The sequence below is a fragment of the Haliaeetus leucocephalus genome, unplaced genomic scaffold (genome assembly GCF_000737465.1).
Source record: "Haliaeetus leucocephalus isolate CR32 unplaced genomic scaffold, Haliaeetus_leucocephalus-4.0 Scaffold506, whole genome shotgun sequence".
NCBI classification, from domain to species: Eukaryota; Metazoa; Chordata; class Aves; order Accipitriformes; family Accipitridae; genus Haliaeetus; species Haliaeetus leucocephalus.
The window spans coordinates 7,120,377-7,140,921 of NW_010972942.1; the positions used below are offsets into that span (position 1 = coordinate 7,120,377).

At 39.3% G+C, this 20,545-nt stretch overlaps 1 protein-coding gene across 1 annotated transcript in view; it reads right to left on the reverse strand.

Moving 5' to 3' along the window:
• SULF1 (sulfatase 1) overlaps window positions 1-20,545 on the reverse strand; it is a 124,023-nt gene that overhangs the window by 96,467 nt on the left and 7,011 nt on the right. Inside the window, exons 2-3 of the mRNA XM_010575898.1 lie at window positions 5,303-5,373; window positions 2,431-2,528 (exon numbers count right to left, since the gene is read on the reverse strand). The gene's annotated coding sequence lies outside the window, so the exon portion shown is untranslated. The remainder of the gene's footprint in view (window positions 1-2,430; window positions 2,529-5,302; window positions 5,374-20,545) is intronic.

The window sequence follows — 20,545 nt, forward strand, 5'->3', positions numbered from 1 at the left end:
AACTGTAAAAAAATGGTACTTGCACTTGCTCTATGTCTCTGTTCCCCAGCTTCCCAGCCTCTCCTAACAATCTACTGCCTGTTGGGAATTTCCAAGTTATCCTGTGAGACCCATCTGACCATCTACTCAGGTTCCTTGCTTGGAGACACCACTGGTCAGCCCAGTACTCTTGACCTATCAATCCCTCATGCAGATTCACTTTCCTAAGCCCTGTAACCTGGAGTGAAATGCTGTAATGCAAGCCTCTCCAGTTCTTGTTTCAAGATCATGCTCATTTCAGATGAAGTGAAATGGGTTTTTCAAGCTCTTACACTTCCCAAAAATAAGCTGGGATCCAAAAGACTGGTTAGGACTGGGACTGGGATATGCATGTGTGCAATAATGAAACTACATTTCTAAAAAAACTGACCCCAAGGGTTAAGTTGTATTCGACTTAATTAACTGAAGTTGGCTTTTGGAATGTCAGCGGATAATATGCCAGGAAAGTCTTTGCACTGAGAGTGTCATTAATAGATTATATACATAAGAGACATGATTTTTAAGCTTCAGGTCAAAAAGCCACCTTTTCATTTTTCTTGGAACTTTCCAAGTATTTTATCCATGCTGCAAGTGATAACACTTTATTTCATAATAAATATTCTGAAGGCATTCCTAATACTGACAAATATGAATTACATTTATGCATACTTCACAGTTATAGTTTCATTGTATGAGATACCATGACCCTAAATCTACAGAGAAAAAGTATGTTTATAAATTTTTCTTGCAAAATGTCTCTACAACAGCAGATGATGTCAATGAAGAGTGAACCTCTAAAGTTTCAGGTTAGATAAACAATGTCCAATCTTTTTTTTTTTAAAAAATATTAACCTTTGGATCTGCAAAAATCACTTGGAAATCTTCCAATGTAAAGTCCTTCATAAGATTATTTGTGCTTCCTGCCTTTAGTAGACCGGGAACATCACCAAAATGATCACTTGTCATTTCATTGAATAGAAGTGGAAGGTACTGCAAATAATAATCCAATTCATTCTCTTCAACAAAAGCAAGATCACTCATCTAAATCATATTCTTTCATTACTTCCACTTCTGCAGAAATCTAAGGCATCATTATCTTGGCCCTACTCTAGTTAACTGCTTTAAGAGCAACCTAGGAAAAATATAGATAAACCTATAGATAAACCTAGTAAAAATTTAGATGAAGTTCGGAGACAACATTAGGATGGAACTGGAGATAATGACTAGATCGATGGTATAGGACAGCCTGGATATCCATATGTTGTATGCAAGCAAACAATACGTGCTTTATATGGGACCAATATACAGCCACATATCTGGGGGGAAAATAAAGCAGACTGAATAATCTTATATTAATTCTAATTGTTATGAAACACTATCTGAAGATCTGGTAATTTAAATATTCTGTAATTAAAATAAACTATGAGCTAACATGTCAAATAGTAACTGGTTCCAAACAAAATTCTATACAGACTCACACGTGAAATAAACTTGATGTATACCAGCTGTCTTTCATTACTAGTAATGTCTTAATTTTAAATCCAAATTTACTTCTACCACACATATACCTGCTATTAAATCACATGCATTTGCAAATTGTTTAACCAGAAATATTTTATGTAAATGAGGTGACAGAAAATAATACAGATGAGGGAAAAAATGAATCTCAGTGCATTTCAAGCTTCCTTCTCTGTGCTCTATCATGTGGCTTTATATTTTTATTTGTTAAGTTGAGATGTATGATTTGATACTCAGCCTAGTGCCATAATTCCCACATCACAAGGTCACCACACAACTTGCTGTGACCTCCTAATTCCACCTAAAAGTCAGCCAGGCCTTGAAAGCACATTACTAGTGCAGATCTTTTGGAATTGCTTTGGCAGAGTCACATAAGACAGCTTGCGTAGTGTTTTTCTTTACCATGACCAGCTGCATAGAGTGAGATTAGCTTCAAGTTTTCATAATCGTCATGTTCACATAAACAATGGAAAATTCCAAACCATTACTTTTTGCTTAATGTATATCTGTCTCTGCAGGAAAAGTGCACTTTAATCTTGGCATAACTCAAGACTATAAAATGTTCCTTTTCATAGGCTCAAGAAAGGCATACATTTTGTTCACAGGATGTTATTCAACAACCACAAAACATACAATTTCTGGATGTCTTAAAAAGTAGAAAGTTAATAGTAGCAAACGCTGGATTGAGACGCTATCTGTGTAATCATTTACTGGCTCACTAAAATGTTAAGGGTCCTTGGGTTAGTCTTGAGCCTTTAAAGTTTGGCAGAATAGATCCTCCAGAAGATTTACTACAGCTTAATTATTGACCTGACATAATACTTAGGCTATGTAGCACATGCTGAAGGCTTGTTTGGTTTAATTAATTACTGAATAAGCATTTTATTTTTGTACCTTTGAAGATTTCCTGCAGTTAATGTGCCTTGGTTAATTTTCATAGCATTGGACAGAAGTCTGTATGTCTTGCTCAGTGAATTTATTATAGGCAAAACCTGCAAAAAGGGGAAAACACATTAATACTTAGAGCTGCTAGGAATCACACATTTAAGTTGTAACACTAGCGCTGTTCATGCTGGATTTAGAATTTGTTTGCAAAACTAAACTTATTCATTCCTATTTACTTTGCTGAATCACTCTGAAGAACCAAGTTTATCCATGTCTAATTACCTTGCTTACAAGTCAGCAAGCTGCCATCATTAAAATAATTGAAACATTAGAGAGCACACATTAATTTTTAAAGATCCTGACTTCCTTGTGTTTTGTTCATTATTAAAGTACCTATCAACGTGTACCTGCTTTTTCGGTGCATTAATACAGCCGAGAAAACTTAGAGCAGATGTTCTTCTACATGAGAAAAAAAAGAATAATTTCTACTATTGTAAAATAACCATACCAAAATGATAAGCTATATTTTATTTAGCTGTCAAAATCAAATGAAAATGCTTTCCTTTTGTATTCCTTGTGGGCAAGCTCTATCAGATTTAACAGAAATGTATACCTTCAAGTTAAGCGTAGTCTTACTGTTTGGCTAACAAAATTTTTACATCTCCAGCCTCAGATTCCAATGGATGGTTCAAATAGCTAGATGTCCATCACTAAGTTCTGTAACTTGTCAGGATATTTTCTGAGAATATTTGTAATATTTTAATAAAATTTTCAGTTTTAGAGATACTTGTCTCGGCTTTCATAATTGTTCATTCATTTATTTGTTCTTTTCTAAAATGAGGTAATAATGAAATCATGTTGTCGTGGTTTAACCCCAGCCAGCAACTAAGCACCACGCAGCCGCTTACTCACTCCCCCCCATCCAGTGGGATGGGGGAGAAAATCAGGAAAAGAAGTAAAACTCCTGGGTTGAGATCAGAACGGTTTAATAGAACAGAAAAGAAGAAACTAATAAGGATAATGATAACACTAATAAAATGACAACAGTAGTAATAAAAGGATTGAAATGTACAAATGATGCGCAGGGCAATTGCTCACCCCCCGCCGACCGACACCCAGCCAGTCCCCGAGCAGCGATTCCCCTGCCCCCACTTCCCAGTTCCTAAACTAGATGGGACGTCCCATGGTATGGAATACACTGTTGGCCAGTTTGGGTCAGGTGCCCTGGCTGGGCATGAGAAGCTGAAAAATCCTTGACTATAGTCTAAACACTACTGAGCAACAACTGAAAACATCAGTGTTATCAACATTCTTCACATACTGAACTCAAAACACAGCACTGTACCAGCTACTAGGAAGACAGTTAACTATATCCCAGCTGAAACCAGGACACATGTATAAATCAGCACAAAGAAGTCCATTTTGTCTTTAGGCAACTAAAATGTAACTACCAGTATCTGCTATATTACATCATCTTCTCCCTTTGACAAAAACCAATTGGTCCATATCTACTTTCTCTTCTTCTGACCTGAGCTACTATTAAGATGCAAGATCTCATAGGTGACTCCAGTCAGGAGAAAGTTTCAATGACAGAAAAAGAGCTCTGTTTCATTTATTTTCATGAAGACAGGAAATATTCTGTTGCCATGAGCTGTAGTTTCACATTCCCTTAGCCTCATCTAGTCACAGGCTTCTGACAGAAGACACGTCACCTTCCCCTCCCATCCTGGTGGCGTGTGTCTCCAGAGTGCACCAGCACACATGCTCCTGGGGTTGAGGGGAGCCAGGTGAAAGAACTGATCTGACCAAGTATTAATACTGCCGGCCAAAAACATACCAGCAAGCCAGCAAGTGGGTTAGTTTTCAGATGGGTCGGCTCTGTCATCTGGCTCCCTGTGTTGTCACGCTGCTGCCAGCGCTGTCCCAAGGAAGGAGCAGAACTGGGGGCCACCACCCCAGCAGTCAGCACATACGTCATGTAACCCTTGCCTTGGACACGGGCGCACTAAAGCCACCAGACAGGGTTTTCCCGCCTAAGCCAGCCTGTCCGTCAAAAGGGCCTCTCTCTAGGCTTTAGTTTCCTCTGTTATGAAGGCTCTTTCTCTGTCAGTCTGTCTGCTCCCCTTCTTCGGGACCTCTCTCCATCTGGCGCACCACCCTTCTGGGAAGGGCCAGCCAAAGCCTGGCTGCCTAATGCTTACGCACTCTTGAGCAGCTCTGGGGCTTGACTTTGGTTTTGGAACACGCATGCTTTACTCTTTCTTACAGCTGTTTTATAAGGGCAGTGGCAAGGAAGTCTTTCTGTTTTGAGGATAATGAACGCAGTTAGATTCATCATTTGAGAGCTTCTGAAGGTCAAACCCAGCCTTATTAGGAAAACTCTGGTGACTTGCACAGACACCAGCAACGGGAACAATGAACACATATGGGGAGCATTATTTCATGCACAGCTGGGTACCTGCGACCAAAAAAAAAGAAATCCAAGGAAAAATTGGGGCATTTATAGCTTCCAGACAATGGAGGGGGAGGAAAAAGGAAAAGAAAGAATGAACCCTCCCTCAACAAACCCAAAAGGGAGATAGTGTAAATAGAGGAACCTGAAATACGTACACCCCTAATATGCTGCTGCAAAATGAAATGTAACCTTTGCTTCTCTAATGCAGAACAGGTCAAAACAGTGGTCTATACAGTGCCTAGCAGTGGACTCATTGTTTCAGTTAATCGGAAAAGATTGTGAATTTTAAATCACTGGCCAGAAGTGTGAAGGTCTGAGTAAGTTTAAATAAAAAGCTGCCAGTATTTGGGAACTTAACAAATTACCTCATAGTTATTATTAGGCTATAAATATGCACTTGCAATATTACGGTCCTCTAAATCTTACCTTTTTCTTATGCAAGAAAGAAATATTGTCATTATTCTTCCACTCTTCCTCAGTTCAGGTTTTTTTTCTTGCTGTAATAAATAAACCAATAGAAAGTTACAACAATTTCTAAGCAATAAATTTAATAATATTTGTAACGAAAAAACCCAAACAAATCACTTGCATTTACCTATACATTATTTCTAGGAATATATCCCAGCACAATAAGAAAGACATTGCATAGCATAATGGTTTTTTGGGCTGTCCCATAAGCCTCACTGGGATTATTGCCTCTAATTTCAGCAGGGAAGGGTTACAGCAAAGTACATTGCTACTGCAATTTTCTTAATTTGTCAACAATTCTCTTTCTTCTTTAATTCTTTTCTTGAGAAAAGATACTGATAGTGTGCAGCATCTACAGAGGGCAGTAGCTCTCTAAAGCTGATTCTGCAGGTGCAAAGCAGAAATCCGGCAAGACTTATTTAGATTCCAGCCAGTAAGTTCAGTTAAGTCTGCTTCCTAATAAATCAAAAAACAAACCAATGTGCTGTTAGGTTTTCAAGTTGGTAGTGGCTGTGAAAACCAATAGGTCTTCTGGTATTTCACCTTGAAAATTTAAGCCCAGAGTCTAGATTGAACACTCCTAATGTACAACAAAAATACATAGCTATGAAATAATTGCAGAAGTGAAAAATAACGTTATTATTGTATTACCTAATACGTGGTTTTAGCTTTCTTTCTTTGAGACATTGGTTTCTCCAGCTTTTAATAATGTATTTTTTGTTGATCGATTTCCAATTTTTTAGCAGTGCTGTAATAGCCAGGATAATCAGACTGAAGGGTTTCTTTGTCATTCTTACTAGCTACCATTGAACCTTTTTGCTCACCATTAATGTCACATAAAGTTATGGGCAACTGATGAAGACTTGCCTTTCTCTCTGGATACCCTCAGCACTCTTGGGCATGTGTATTGCTTGGGCCAAGAGGCTAGGATTTAAAAAAAGCACTCTCATAGTCAATCACACTCAACACAACTTATCTGTCCCAATGGCCACATAAGCCCTCCTTTGACCACATCATAGGAGCCAGCAGCGCCCTGCCGACCTTCTGAGTGCAATAACTCCTAGATGACCAGTGCAAGGGATGGGTGAGTGCACCAGGCCCCTTCCCACAGGCGGGGGCATTGGTTGAATGCACACTAGTGTTACAGCAATTATTTCCCCCAGCAAAATCTGTGATATAATGAAAGGCCAAGAAATCACAACTGACATGGTTTTTCCACTTAATTAACTAGACCGAGTCTCAAGCACATGACGCAATGAAAGATTAGCTATCAGTCACAGTACGAGAGGATGCAAAGAAAGGATAGGTATGCAAACACTAGAAGATGATTAATCAAATTATTCACTCAATTTTGAAACATAAATGGTCTTACTATGTTTTGTTACAGTTACTTGTTGTAGTTATGTGGAGGGGTGGGCTGTGATCCATAGGCCAGCTTTTTAGCTTCAGTTACATGAGTGCAAATCCCACTGAAAGGGTGACTGCATGTAAGTACCAAAGGATAGATTTTGGCCCTTAACTTCCTATAAAAAAGAGTATTTTTTTCCTATTATTGTTGTTGTTATGGGAAACAAATTGGGCAAAGAACTTTTGGAAGGGAATTGTTTTCTAATGGCCAAGAATGTAATAGCAACTAAAATAAAGAAAACAAATCATCAAGATTAAAATAAGCTAATGGAGAAAACAATGGTTAGAACAGCAAATCAAACAGAGGGAAGAGGCTTAAAAACAATCCTCAAATCATCCCCGTTCACAATCAATAAGATGACTGCATGTGTACAACACAAGTTCTTTTTTTCTCTGTTTAAAATTTCTCCTTTCATTGTCAGAGATCCATGATTTTTTTACCTCTTCCTTCTTGCTCACCACTGCACTTAAGACGCTAGTTTCAAGTACATGTGATAAGGCAAAATCAGGAATCACCTAATAGCACCAACTGGAGTGAAACATTGGCTTTAGGAACAATTTTATCTACACATACAAAAGGGTAAAAATAGTGGATGATGAAGCAGAGTGACGATGAAATAAGCCATTGGATGACATACAGAAGAAAGAATCCAATAGCGCTGGAATCAACAGGAATCTTTCCATTTACTTTAGTGGGCATTACAGAGCAGAAAAAGACACATGGAGGTGGTAGCTACCATTGTCAAAGTTTCCAGATCCCTGTTTTCCACATTCATGAGCATATGAAAATACAATACTTTCCAGTAGGTGCACAAACGAGTTCATTATGACTTAACATTAGAGAGGATGTTATTCCATAATTTTATTCTATGGAAAAAGGACTCATTATTTTCTTTAAATGCTGCTGCGTTTAAAGAAATTGCAGGAGCATTTTCATTTTTCTTCAGGTTTCCGTGCACCATTTACTACCTAAATTCTGAATACAGCCTTAGTCAGGAACCTTGCCACCACACATTTCCAACCTGTGGTACAGATGGAGCCTTAACAGCATCCCACGATGAGAAAGACTTACAGCATGCTGTAATGCAAGATCACTATTTACTGTTCTGCCTTTGAACAGCAGGTGTTTAGATACTGCTGGATGGCGTATTGTTTGGGAGTTTGGAGGAGTGTAGGTATATGTGTGACAGTGAGAGAAATCCTTCCTATATAACACAGATAACCAGTAAAACATAGGAGGGTTTACTATGTGCAGGACTTTTCCCATACCTGGGACATATTGGTGATAAAGAGTTTTCCAAATAATTCCAGAAGTGGTAATACATGACTGTTACCATGTCCTGGGGCTGCAATGATCTTATTTAAGTTCACAAAAGAAACAGTCACAAAGCCTCCGAGGAAGACCCGAGGGACTGCGGGAGTGTTGTGTGTGATTCACTCCATCTCTGAGTCAGTCCTGAATTTACGTACTCAGTTTCTTGCCAGAGGGGAGGTCTTTCAGAAAACAGGAAAATACTAGACCCACATCTTTCTACAGACTCAGCCAGAGACATGTTCATTACTTTCTCAGACCAACGCTGTATAAAGAATGTCCTTAGGCAGCAGCTTCCCATTTCACTTAGAAACAACTGTATTCCAGCGGAGAACTCAGTGATTTCTGTGTGCATAAAGTGCTTTTGCATTTCCAGGGTTTAAATACTCTATACACAGGTTACAAGTGCAAGATGATTGCAGTTGTAACTCACTGAAAACACAATGACCTGGAAAACGTTTTGGTGGCTGACTTCACAAATGCCAATAAATGGACAAGAGAATCCAATTCCAGTTACCCAATACTTTTTTGCTGGACCATCTATAGGCATGATTGCAGAGCAGTCCAAGCAACCACAATTTATGTAAGTGTTCGATTCTCCTCTGGCCTTGTGTTTCTCATTGCCTTCAGTAGGCACTGGAAGAAGTATTTCTGAATAAGGATATATCCTAATATTTCTCAGAACTGCAGCTCCATTAGTGACACATAAGGGAGCTCCAGCATACACAGAGCTTTGCCACTGCCTGGCACCGTTATGGTGCCGTCCAGCCTTGCTCATAATAGATTCAGAAGACAGAGTAGTAAAAAGGCACCTAATGGCAGCAACTTATGAACATTACTGACTTCACCACTCACTCAGCAGTATTTCTGTAACAATGGAAATATCTGTTGTTTAAAAAAACAATGGAGCAGCCTATGCAGATCAATACAACATCTATTTGCAAAACAGTGACTGTTAAAACTGATCTCATATGCTTCTAGATATTCGAAACTCAGCAGGATTATCTCAGTAGACTAATTTCAAAAGAGCTTCTATCACTTACTGCTAAAGATTCCTTGCTAAAAGAACTTCCATCATCAATATACTGGACATGCAAGGGGCAATTCAGCACCAGTCATAAAATGACCTCTGCTACCCATTTCTGGGTGAAACAGTGCAGAAGAAAACTTCTTGGTGTCACCTTCTTGAAGTGTGAAATACTGCTTTTAACAGTTATGAGCAAAACCCTTAAATTAAATAAAACTAATCTATATAAATCTTTTTTCCTGAGAAAACAAGACTCTGTGCATTTAAATTTTCATCATGATTTTGGTAGATATGACTAAAAAATTGCCTTAATATTTGACTCTCCATTTGGAAAAACGTGTTAGCCTGATGCATGAATCTATTTTGCTACACTGTAAAAATGCACTGGCTGTAGCATTCAAGTCTGCTTCCAAGTGCTTAGCTAGCTAGTGAGAAAATGACACAACTCTTACACTTCAAAAGAACAAAGACCAAATTCTGCTGTCTAAATTACAAGTAGAAAGCCAAACTAAAAATTTGACCATTGAGTGTAGTGAAGTAAAAATACAATAAGACCAAAGTAGTAGACAATAAAAATATAATATTCTAAAATAAGAGAAAAGATTCAATTCAGCTCTCATATAGCAAGCCACTTTACATTTAACTTGCAATTTTTCACACTTTGATTTGGTAAGTGTACCAATACTGAATAGATGTATAAGCTTAGGGGATATTCCCATTATCATTATTCCAGTAGAATGAACCACTGAGGAAAGTGGAAACAAATATGGCTGATCTTCAAAACAGCAAAAAGGTGGTAGAAGCTTCTTGAAATAGCCTGAACCTGGCAGGCACTTAATTCCTCAAAAACGACTTTTATACAAACTGCTATAACTCCTCAGGGTGTAAGGTATTCCTGTGTTTCTGCTATGCAATTGTGGGAGAAGAAAACAAATAATTTGCATTTTAAAGGATATCTATCTCAGTTTAAGTATTTGGGAGGCTCTAGCAGCCCCAAAATAGACTTAAAATGTTAACTCATAGTCAAAATACATGAAGGGGGAGGTGGAGCAGGAAATTTCTTAGATGTGACTTGATGAGGGTTAACGAGCCCCCAATTATGTGTGTGCTTTCTTAGTTGATAAAATATCAGCATCTCCCTTTGCCTTACTGTTCTGGCAGATTTGTTTTTTCAGCAGCCAAATACAGCCTTTTGTTTAGCGAGAAACGCAAACTACAGACAAGGTTGCTTCAGTGAGAAAAGTAACTCAGGGCTTTAAAAAAAGCAGGCTTTTCCTATATTTCAGCACTTAAAATAACAAAGTCACTGTGACTTGAAACCTGACTACTCCTTATCACCTTCTGAACATAAAGAACAATGTCACTACAATCAATGAATCAAAAAGCAAGATGACCTTAACTTAAGTATTTAAGGAGCAATTTAGGAAAGTGGAACATGTGAAGGCAAGGAAGGAGGCAAGGAAGACTACTTGCTGGAAACTTTGCCTCTCTGATTTTGAGAATGCACAAGTTTACTTGAAAAAGAAATTAAAATAATGATAAGTAATAAATCTTTTGTGTTATCTTGTTAATGTAATTGCCTTTTTTTTTTTTTTTTTGAGAAATGTGGAACCATTCCATAGACACAACTGAGCTCTGCCTTCTGTTAAGGGTTGCAGCACCATTGAAGTTTGGACTCATTTAAGCAGTTCTGTTGTGCTTTCAATTCCCCCACCTTCTTTTTTTATTCCAGTGGATTGAAATGTGACCAAATAGCAGCATGACTGTGAATGGAAAAGATAATTCTCACACGACATTCTTCTCAGTGCTTTGGGGAAAACGCACACATACAAACACATTTACCCATGTCTGATTCAAGATGTGAAAAAAAAAAAAAAGGCAAATCTATGAGAAATTTTTCTGAAATTGGAAACACACTTAAAAACTCTCCTATGTATTTGTTTTGTTTAGACTAATTAAGACTTCTGCTTTATGTTACCACAATAGACACTAAACATTTGCAATATATTTACAGAGGTTAAAGGGATTATGGGATGAATTTGTATCTGTTACACCATTATCCTTAAGCAACACTGCTTTAGCAATCAGTTGGAATACATTTTTATCAGTCTAGAAGGTGACTTGTCAGTCTAACCAGAGACATTTTGCATCCTCAGTACATTATATAACACAGAATGCTAGTAAATTTTGTTCCTCAGGAAAAAAAATCCTCTTCTGTTGATATCTTACATTACCATATTGGCATAGCTAGATTAAATATGGAGGCAAAAGAACTTGTGGATTGTATTGGAGCTATAGTTTGTACTGCTTCTCTCATACCTGTGTAATTTCTTATACTAATGGAAGTCCTTATCATAAACTGAAAAATGGGAAATTCCTGAAGTAAAATATGTCCAAAAGAGTGAAAACTAAGTTAAAAATTCTAACGCAAGGGATACAGGGATTTACTTCTGTTGTTGAACCTCCCACGCACACACACACACATGCACACAGAGAACAAACATTCACTTCCCTTATTAAAACATGATGGTGGAACTAGTTCTCACTAACACAATCTTTTTCCATGTCCTACTCACAAGATGTAAATTAGATTAGAGTCAAGCTTCCGCTACATTAAGTCTCCTCTTCCAAGGAGATTTTTTTAAAACATACATCTTTTGAGTTTCTCCAGCAATATGAAGGACTGCAAAAGCTCTTAGTTATAAAGGCTATTTTAGATCTTAAAAAACTTGAGTATACTTTCTTCCATTCAGCTTTTGTGTTGCACATTGTTAGCTTTTCCTAAGCGTAAAAGCTGGAAAACTGGTGTCAGCAGTCGTCCCTTAATAACTCGGTATACAGGATAGCACAATATCAAGACACCATTAAAACTCAAGGCCCTGATGCATGATTTTAGAAATTCACACTCCGTTAAACTAAGAAGTTAGTTCTTCCAGCTGTTCCACTTTCTATACCCCCATCTCTGGTCAAGGTAACCGACCCTCTAACAGAGACAGCAGAATGGGAGGTCTGTCCTGATGGGAGAGCTCCCCAGTGCTTCCTGTTTATAGCCCAGTGTATTAACTAACATTTAAAAATGGCTACTTCAATTTACATCAAGATGCAGAGCTATGGATGGGAGTAGTTGAGGGGATGCTATGGAGCACATTCAGCTTTATTTGCAATGGGACCTCTAATCTCTAGGAGATTAGCAGGGCAACAGCTGGGAGGAGTGATTCTGAAATCTCTCTGAGACATCAGAGGTCACGGATCAGTGCAGAATAAAGATCCCTGTTGAGGCTCCAAGCTGCAAGTGTGGAGTCTAAGACTGCATTTCAGACCCATCATCTTGCTAAGCAAAGAGTAGACTTAATTAGCCAGCAAGAAGGAAACCTCTGCCTTCTCAGATCTTGGGTGTCTAAATCATCCTGCTCAGGAGGTCCTCAACCATTATACAGTCAAAGCTCTTGTGGCTGAAAAAGCACTTCCAAAAAATTTAGAAACATCCCCCAAATGACAGTGGTCACACACATGTCTGTTCTATGGGGGTACTTTTACAATACAGCTGCAAAGCTGGTGTGGGTCCAATGTTACATTTATTTGAGGAATGCTAAGCCAGTTTCAATGCATTTGTACAAGCTAGTTTGTACCGATTTAAAAAGTCAATAAATGCCATTGTAGACAAGCCATTAGTTTCAGAGACGTTACAAAATGAACTGTCATGGTTTAATCCCAGCCAGCAACTAAGTACCATGCAGCCACTCACTTGTCCGCACCCAGTGGGATGGGGGAGAGAATTGGAAGGAAAAAGGTAAAACTCATGGGTTGTGATAAGAACAGTCTAATAGAACAGAAAGGAAGAAGCTAATAATGATAATAATAACAATAATAAAATTACAATAGTAATAAAAGAGTTGGAATATAGAAAACAAGTGATGCACAATGCAATTGCTCACCACTCGCTGACTGATGACCAGTTAGTTCCCGAGCAGCGATTCCCCCCCCCTCCCCAGCCAGCTTTCCCCCCAGTTTATACACTGGGCATGACGTCATATGGTATGGAATATTCCTTCAGCCAGTTTGGGTCAGCTGCCCTGGCTGTGTCCCCTCCCAACTCCTTGTGCCCCTCCAGCCTTCTCGCTGGCTGGGCATGAGAAGATAAAAAATCCTTGACTTAGTATAAACACTACTTAGCAACAACTGAAAACATCAGTGTGTTATCAACATTCTTCTCATACTAAATCCAAAACATAACACTATACCAGCTACTAGAAAGAAAATTAACTCTATTGCAGCTGAAACCAAGACAACAGGTTTGTGCTGATGACTGCTATCACATATTGGTTACCTATGAGAAGTTACAAGATGATGGATAGCGAAGAAGGGTGGATAAAAACTGAATCAGACCATGCTTGCCAGCAACTCAGTGAAAAGGTCAAAAATAGCAGGACAGTAACCAGGTTTTAAGAAATAAATGTTACTGAAATTTAGGTTGAGTATTTTCAACACTGAACATTATAAACAAGTATTCGAAACAAGTTTCTCCCTTTACTGCAACCCTGTAAAAATCCATGAAAGTTCCTTTCTCTTTATTTCCTCACACTGTGAAACTCTGACAAAGATAGCTTAGATGTAGACTGCGCTTCAGGAAACATGTATTACACTCTAAATATTCAAGAATTGGCTGAATGGTGCAGGTGGTCACATTACTTGCATAATGTACAAGTCAGCAGTTGATCTCTCTTACATGCCCAACAACCTTCTCACTAAAAAGTGATTCAGATATTTTGCCCCAAAACTCTGGCAGAAGAAATTAAAATTATGTTTACTAGAATACTACCAGAGGTTGGTAGAAGAGATGTGTTCCTAATTAAATGCTTGGCATTGAATGAATTGAATGTTCAGTGCCATTCACAAAGTTCTCAAGCTCAGACAGCAGGGAGCTTTTTAAGAGGGCAGGTATGAGCAAACTCAGGTAGAAATCAGGTAGGATGACTGGGGCATGAAATTACCCAGAATAATCACTAAACTAGGATGGCTTTGGACTTCATATGTTTTGAATTCATAAATTTCAGCTCTGTTGGTTAACTCCTTATCCAGCAACAAATAGAATTTTAAAATAACTTTGTAAGGACAATACATGCATCATGTTGGACTAAAATTGGATTGTTTTAATTAGCAGCTCTAAAGTTACAGAGACATCTAAGAACCACCATTACTGAGAATCGACTGAAGTTATGGGAGGAACTTCAGGCAACAGGAAGATGAGGGAAGGCAGCATTGCCAGAGCAGTAAGGAACTCAGAGGAAATAATACCACTGATGAAAAGAGATGCAAAATTTTAAAGATTGGTTTCAGGGCTCCGGACTGTGGGATGCAGTTGTTTGAAACTGATCTATTTCAGCACTCACACAGTTCAGTTAAAGTCCTCTCAAACTTCTGAAAAGGGCAATAAAAATCCATAATTGAAAGTAAAGCTTAAACTCAAAACAAAACTCTTGCATGGTTTTAGCTTGTATGTTTTAAATAGTCTCCAACACTATGTTTAGTTGGGCTGCACAGAAACCCATTGAATTTGAAAGAGATTTTTTTGAAAGAGATCTTCTTAAAGGTGTCTACTGTGACAGACCTGGCCAAAAACAAGAAGAGGACCATCCCATGTGAATGTATTTTGGAGAAATATTTGTCCTGCAGCTCCTTGTGACTGGAAGAGCTATTAAAAGGTGAATTAAGAACAACTGCATATATCAGGAACAGATTAGAAGATGGAATGGAGGGTTGCTTTAATATACTGGTTTTTATAAATATCTAGTCTCCTCAGAGCCACTGAGAACCCAGGACAAAAATAAAGAAAAAACTTAAATCAAAGTAAATAATGAAGATGACAGCTTGAGGGCAAGTGTTTTAAGCAAAATAAGCAACTGTCATCAAATTTGAGGATGACACCAAGCTGAGGGGAGCAGTGGATCCCCTCGAGAGAGGGCTGCCATTCACAGGTACCTAGGTGGGCTGGAGCAATGGGCCAACAGAAACGTTATGGAATTCAGTGAGGACAGATGCTAGGTCCTGCATCTGGGAAGGAAGGGCCCCTTGCAGTGATACAGGCTGGGGATGGACCGGCTGGTGAGCAGCTCCGCTGAGAAGGACCCGTGGGTCATGTTAGACAGCAAGCTGAACATGAGCCTGCAACGTGCTCAGGGAGCACAGAAGGCCAACAGCATCCTGGGCTGTATTAACAGGCGAATAGCAAGTAGATTGAGAGAAGTCATCATCTCCTTTTGCTCAGAACTCATTACATGGCATCTAGAGCACTGTGCCCACTTTGGGGGTCCACAGTACAAGAACAGCAACGATAAACTGGAATAAGTTCAGTGGAGGGCCATCAAGATAGTCGAGGGATGGAGAATCTGTGGTAATTGGGCTTGTTCAGCCTGGAGATGAGCTGGCTTTGGGGCGACGTCACAGCAAATGTCCAGTACCTGTAATGAGGTTATAAAGCAGATTGAACCAGGCTCTGTCAGGAGACCGTGGTGCATGGCAGGAGTACAAGAGATAATGGGCATAAACTGAAACAAAAGAGGGTCAAGCTGGATATGAATAAAAGCAAACTTCTTCCCTGTGACAAAGTCAAGTAGCAAAACAAGTTGCCCAAGACATTGTGTACTTTCCATCTTCTGGGATTTTCAAGATCTAACTGGATAAAGCTCTTGATCTGATCTCATAGCTGAGCCTAGTTTGAGCAGGACCTGAGACCTCCTGAGTCCCTTCCAACCTGAATTTTCCCGTAATCATTCTGTGAGTATATGAAATGTTTAAATATGTTTGTGAGGAGCCTGGTTGAGAGTGCCTTTTCTTCACAGGAAAGGGTAACTTTCCTTATTCTTGACAGAGGGATAAAGAATTGACGTGAACATCCCTCTTCAGATTATTTCTGGAAGAACAGAGTGCTAATCACGTGATTGTGTTTTGTGAGGGGAAGAGGTGTCTCAATTAAATAGAGAACTAAACCAGAATGAAATCTTAGGTTAAAGAATGGCTGGTTCTTTCCCTGCACTACAAAATCAGCTCTCACACTGTCTCTGCATCTTGTGGTGTCTCTCATAGCAAAGCTCCATGGAGCACAATTTGCTGTCGAATAACAAATGGAAACATCCCAAACTGCAAAATTCTGCCATGGGTACTGCTGGGACTGAAGGCAAGACAGAGGTTCAGACCAAGCTCCTCTCCTCTCAAGAGTATGACAACTGAAGAACTCAATAGCCTTTCCATAAAAAGCAGCAGCGTCCTGAGGGCATAGATCCTGCTCTCTCTGAAACTCTTTTGCAGGGAGACTGCCAAAGTTATTTTGAAGCCAGCACACCAAGGACAGGCAATAGCCTCCTCACTAGCTGAGAGCACTCTGTCTCACTCTGTGTATGTTACAGTAGGTGCAAAAGATGCCCAGAGAGATGGAAAACATAGCAACATTTCTAGGTTTTTGCAGAAGCAATGCAATCGATGTTCATAAATTGCAAGTGTAGGAATTCTTTACATTTGTTCTTAATGCCAATAAAGAAGATGCTTGGGAGGAACCCATTAACCAAACAGAGATTTGCTCCTGAGATTTGTTAATCTCTAGCAATAGGACTGGCAAAATCATCACTACCAAAATAGAGTTAGAGACATGAGAGACGAAGGCTTGACACTTCATCATCATTGCCACAAGCTATTAACTTCTCTCTGAATATCCAGTTTAACAATTTTGATTCAGGAAACATGAATGCCCATAGCAGAGAAAGTAAACATGAACTATGGAAAGTCTGGTTAAGCTGGAAAGGCTGCAGCCAAGATATTTCCCACTTAACCTTCATCAAGAAAAAGGTCAAAAAAGGCCAATGTGTTTAAGCAGGGCACAGGACAGAACAGAAAAAAACTTCCTATGAAACAGATTAAGTTCACATTCTTTTGGCTTTCATTAAAACTATTCCACATCACTCCACACTTTCATTTAAAGTAGTTTCCTGACAGCATTGAACACAAGATCTTCAAGTAGGAAAATCAAAAGATAAAAGCATAAATGGAAAACAGTTCATGTATGGTATACAAAATGGGGAAAAATATGAAGGGGACATAAGAAGCAGCAAAAGCAAAATAATACCTTTAGCCTTTGCAAATTATATAGTATGTGGTGCCCAAGGTAATCTTCCATCCTGCATACTTCCATGTACATGTTCTTTAAGCTGAACAGTTCCCAGGGCATACGTGGCTTTACCAAAGTAGAAGATTTTTGTTTTACATGAGGCTTCTAAGGAAGAAAGAATTTTCTTCCAGCACTACAAAAAACTAAGACCAAAATTAAGGTCTCCAGGTATGTGATTTCCAAACTGCTGAGAAAACAGAGTAGCTCCTCTTTGACACTACCACCTCTCCACATCCAGTACAGCAACTATACGCATTGGACAATAGAATATGATACATGGTAAATGCCCTAGAAATGTTTAATTGTGCAATACTGTGCTCAGGATTTCTCCTGGAAGAAAAGATAAGTAAACCTTTGAGCAGACTGATATGTGGAAGGATGAATAGGTATGTGCAAGAAGCACACTGAAACACCACTGAGAGAGGGAGACAATGTATTTTCTTTCCATCCTCCACTCACCAAATCTGGTCTACATTCCTTCAGGAGACCTATCAGCCATGATTCAGACTCCTACTCTGTCTGATTTAGAAGTTGCCTATTCACTCAGACTCATTTGTGATGCTTGTATCTATAGTGTCAGCATGGCAGTTTATTGCCCACCTGAATTTTCATCCTCCATTGTTCAGTAACATTGTTCCTGTTAAGAGTAGATGTTGATGATTCATGATGAAGCGGGGCAAAGACCTTCTTTGAACAATGAGATTGGCTCACACAGAGCTTTGAAGATAAGAGCTGAGACATGGGCTCCTCATTTCATACCAGACGTGACTCAGCAAGGTGCCTGAAAGAGACGGGTGAGGCATTCTTGGAGACCTGGTCTGCCCTGTGTTAGGCTCTCATTCAAACTAACTGCAACACTTTTTCTAAAGATGAGTTGTTTGACAGTAAGGTATGACTTCAGAAAAACCCCAGACCCATAAATACATGCATTACTGAGATCAATTCCAAACTGAAAAGCCCAGCATATTCTTTTATTGCAGGCAGGGAAGAGTAGCAGTTCTGGCAGCTATAGGTGGTTGGAGGCTAAAAAAACAGTGAATAGTTCAAATAGCTACCACATTCAACACACTGGTGCTCCACATGTCTGTGTCTCTTTTCCACTGTCATGGTAGTACTAGCGTCACAGTTCAGGCTTCAGTATAGGGCTGTATTAGTGCAGCAAATGTAGAATGGCTGAATCACTGTTGCACATGACTCTCCAATAACCTCATGGGTTTCTGACAACAAACAAGGATTCTTACACAGCACACAACAGGAGGAATACACAAAGTACACGTGATATTCTCACACTACTCATGCTGTACAGCTGCCAGAAAGACCACTGAATTCTCCAGGCTTACATACAAGATAGACAGTGTTCCTCAAAATGGACAACGTCAAGATAGGGTTGCACAATGTCACTTGTCCAAGACAGCATGGACATCAATTCTAGCTGCCATGTCCTTCTTTTACCTGGCTTTTGGAGACCATTTTCTTCCAGCACTGGCAACTATTCTCCGCTCTAAAGGATTCACAGGATTTGATTGACTCCTTTTTTGCTAAAGGTATCCATGGTACCCAAGACCAAAACAGGTACCTGTAACACAGACCTATTTCTTGAGATATGGTTATACTGCATCTCAAACCCCTCACAAGTTGCTGAGGTGCAAAAAGGTGCAAAATCTGTGGAGAGGAAAAGTTTGCAGAGCAATTTAGTGAAAGGGGAAATTAGATGTGAGCTGCACAGGATGGAAGAGACCTAAAAAAGAGACGTACTAGTTTCAACACCTCTTTGTTGCTGCACATCTTCCTATGTTGAACTATTTGTTACTTTTTTTGAGGAGCCTGGTGATCTCTGACTATGCATACCTCAAAGTCTTTTCATTTTACCATTCCTCACTTCTGAGGGTCCATGCTTTAGAGGAATTCTCCATACCAAGCAGAAGGAAACCAAAAAACTAACTCAGCGGCCTTTTGCACTTAGGAGTTGAGTTGCAGAGCAGTAGAGCCTCGGAAGCCTTCCTCTGTGAGCTTACGTTCCAGCAATGGACTGAAGTTTACAGTGAGATAAGGAATGCCAATCCTCTACTGATACAGAGATAAAAGAAACTATGAGAGTGCTTGGCAGATAAACTTGTGTTAACTTCAGAACATTTTTATTGGTCTAAGTATGGTAATGGTCTCCCTAAATCCTACACAATGGGGGCCAAGCAGATAGTGTTACAGCCTCAGTTCATAAATTGGCTCTAGATGTAAAATAGATAACAAGGTAAATTCTCTGCAATAAAATAGTGGGGAATGACACCAAGTGAAACTTTGCTAAAAATTACTACAAAGGTTGGCTTAATGCATACTTCTTTATTGCTACCAAGTTACCAAAACCCAAATATTATTCTAAAATCTACTATTGTTAGCATTTTTGCAGTCCTTGGAAAAAGTGATGGTTAAAAGGTATCCTGTACTGATTATTTACAGCATGTTCAGTTTATTATTGCACTACTGTTCTCTAATTTGTGACTGGCATGCCCTGAGGCAGCCAAGTCAGTGGGAGATAATCCTCAAAAGATTTAGCATAGCTAAATCCAGAAACATGGGTACTTAATCTTTGTCAGTTCTGTCTTTCTTCCACTCTTTGTCCAACTTCGTACCCCTGTAAGATCATCCATTATTCCTCACTACACCTTTAGTGCTTGCAGGCACCAACAACATCTCTGATCCCCCTAAACTTTATCTGCCCCATGGGCCTTTGACACATTCTTTCAAGTAACAACAGTGGGTGTTTTTTACAAAGAAAAGGCTATGCATTTTTCTTGTCTGCATAACCCAGCACTGAAATGGATGACACTTTGGAGGAGTACAGTGTTCCATTTCTACAGTCAGTACCACAATTACATTTAATCAAAAATGAGCATCCCAGTCTCTTCAAGTGAATCACAACTCCTGCTGTGCAAATGAAAGGCCTGCTTCTTACTTTCTTCTGTGGAAGGTATAGGAGACACCTTAAAGAGCTGCATAGGAATTACATCACAGCTGTTCAAATACAAAGAGTGTTTATCCATGGCATTGCTCATCCGTGGGCCAACCAAGGAACTCAAGGTGATATCAAGTCCCTCCAGCTTAAGGTCCTTAGCAATCCCTGTAAAGCAACTGGGTAAGCTCCATCCCTACATGTGCAACTGAAAGAGGCAGGTGCCTTTCAAGGTCTCCAAGAGGAAATCCTGCCTGCCTAACCACAACGCCTGCAGGCCTTCAGAGGGACTCTCTTCATTGATCAGTGAGAAAACATGCCTTTAGGTAGCTGCTGTGTAAGTATTTAAG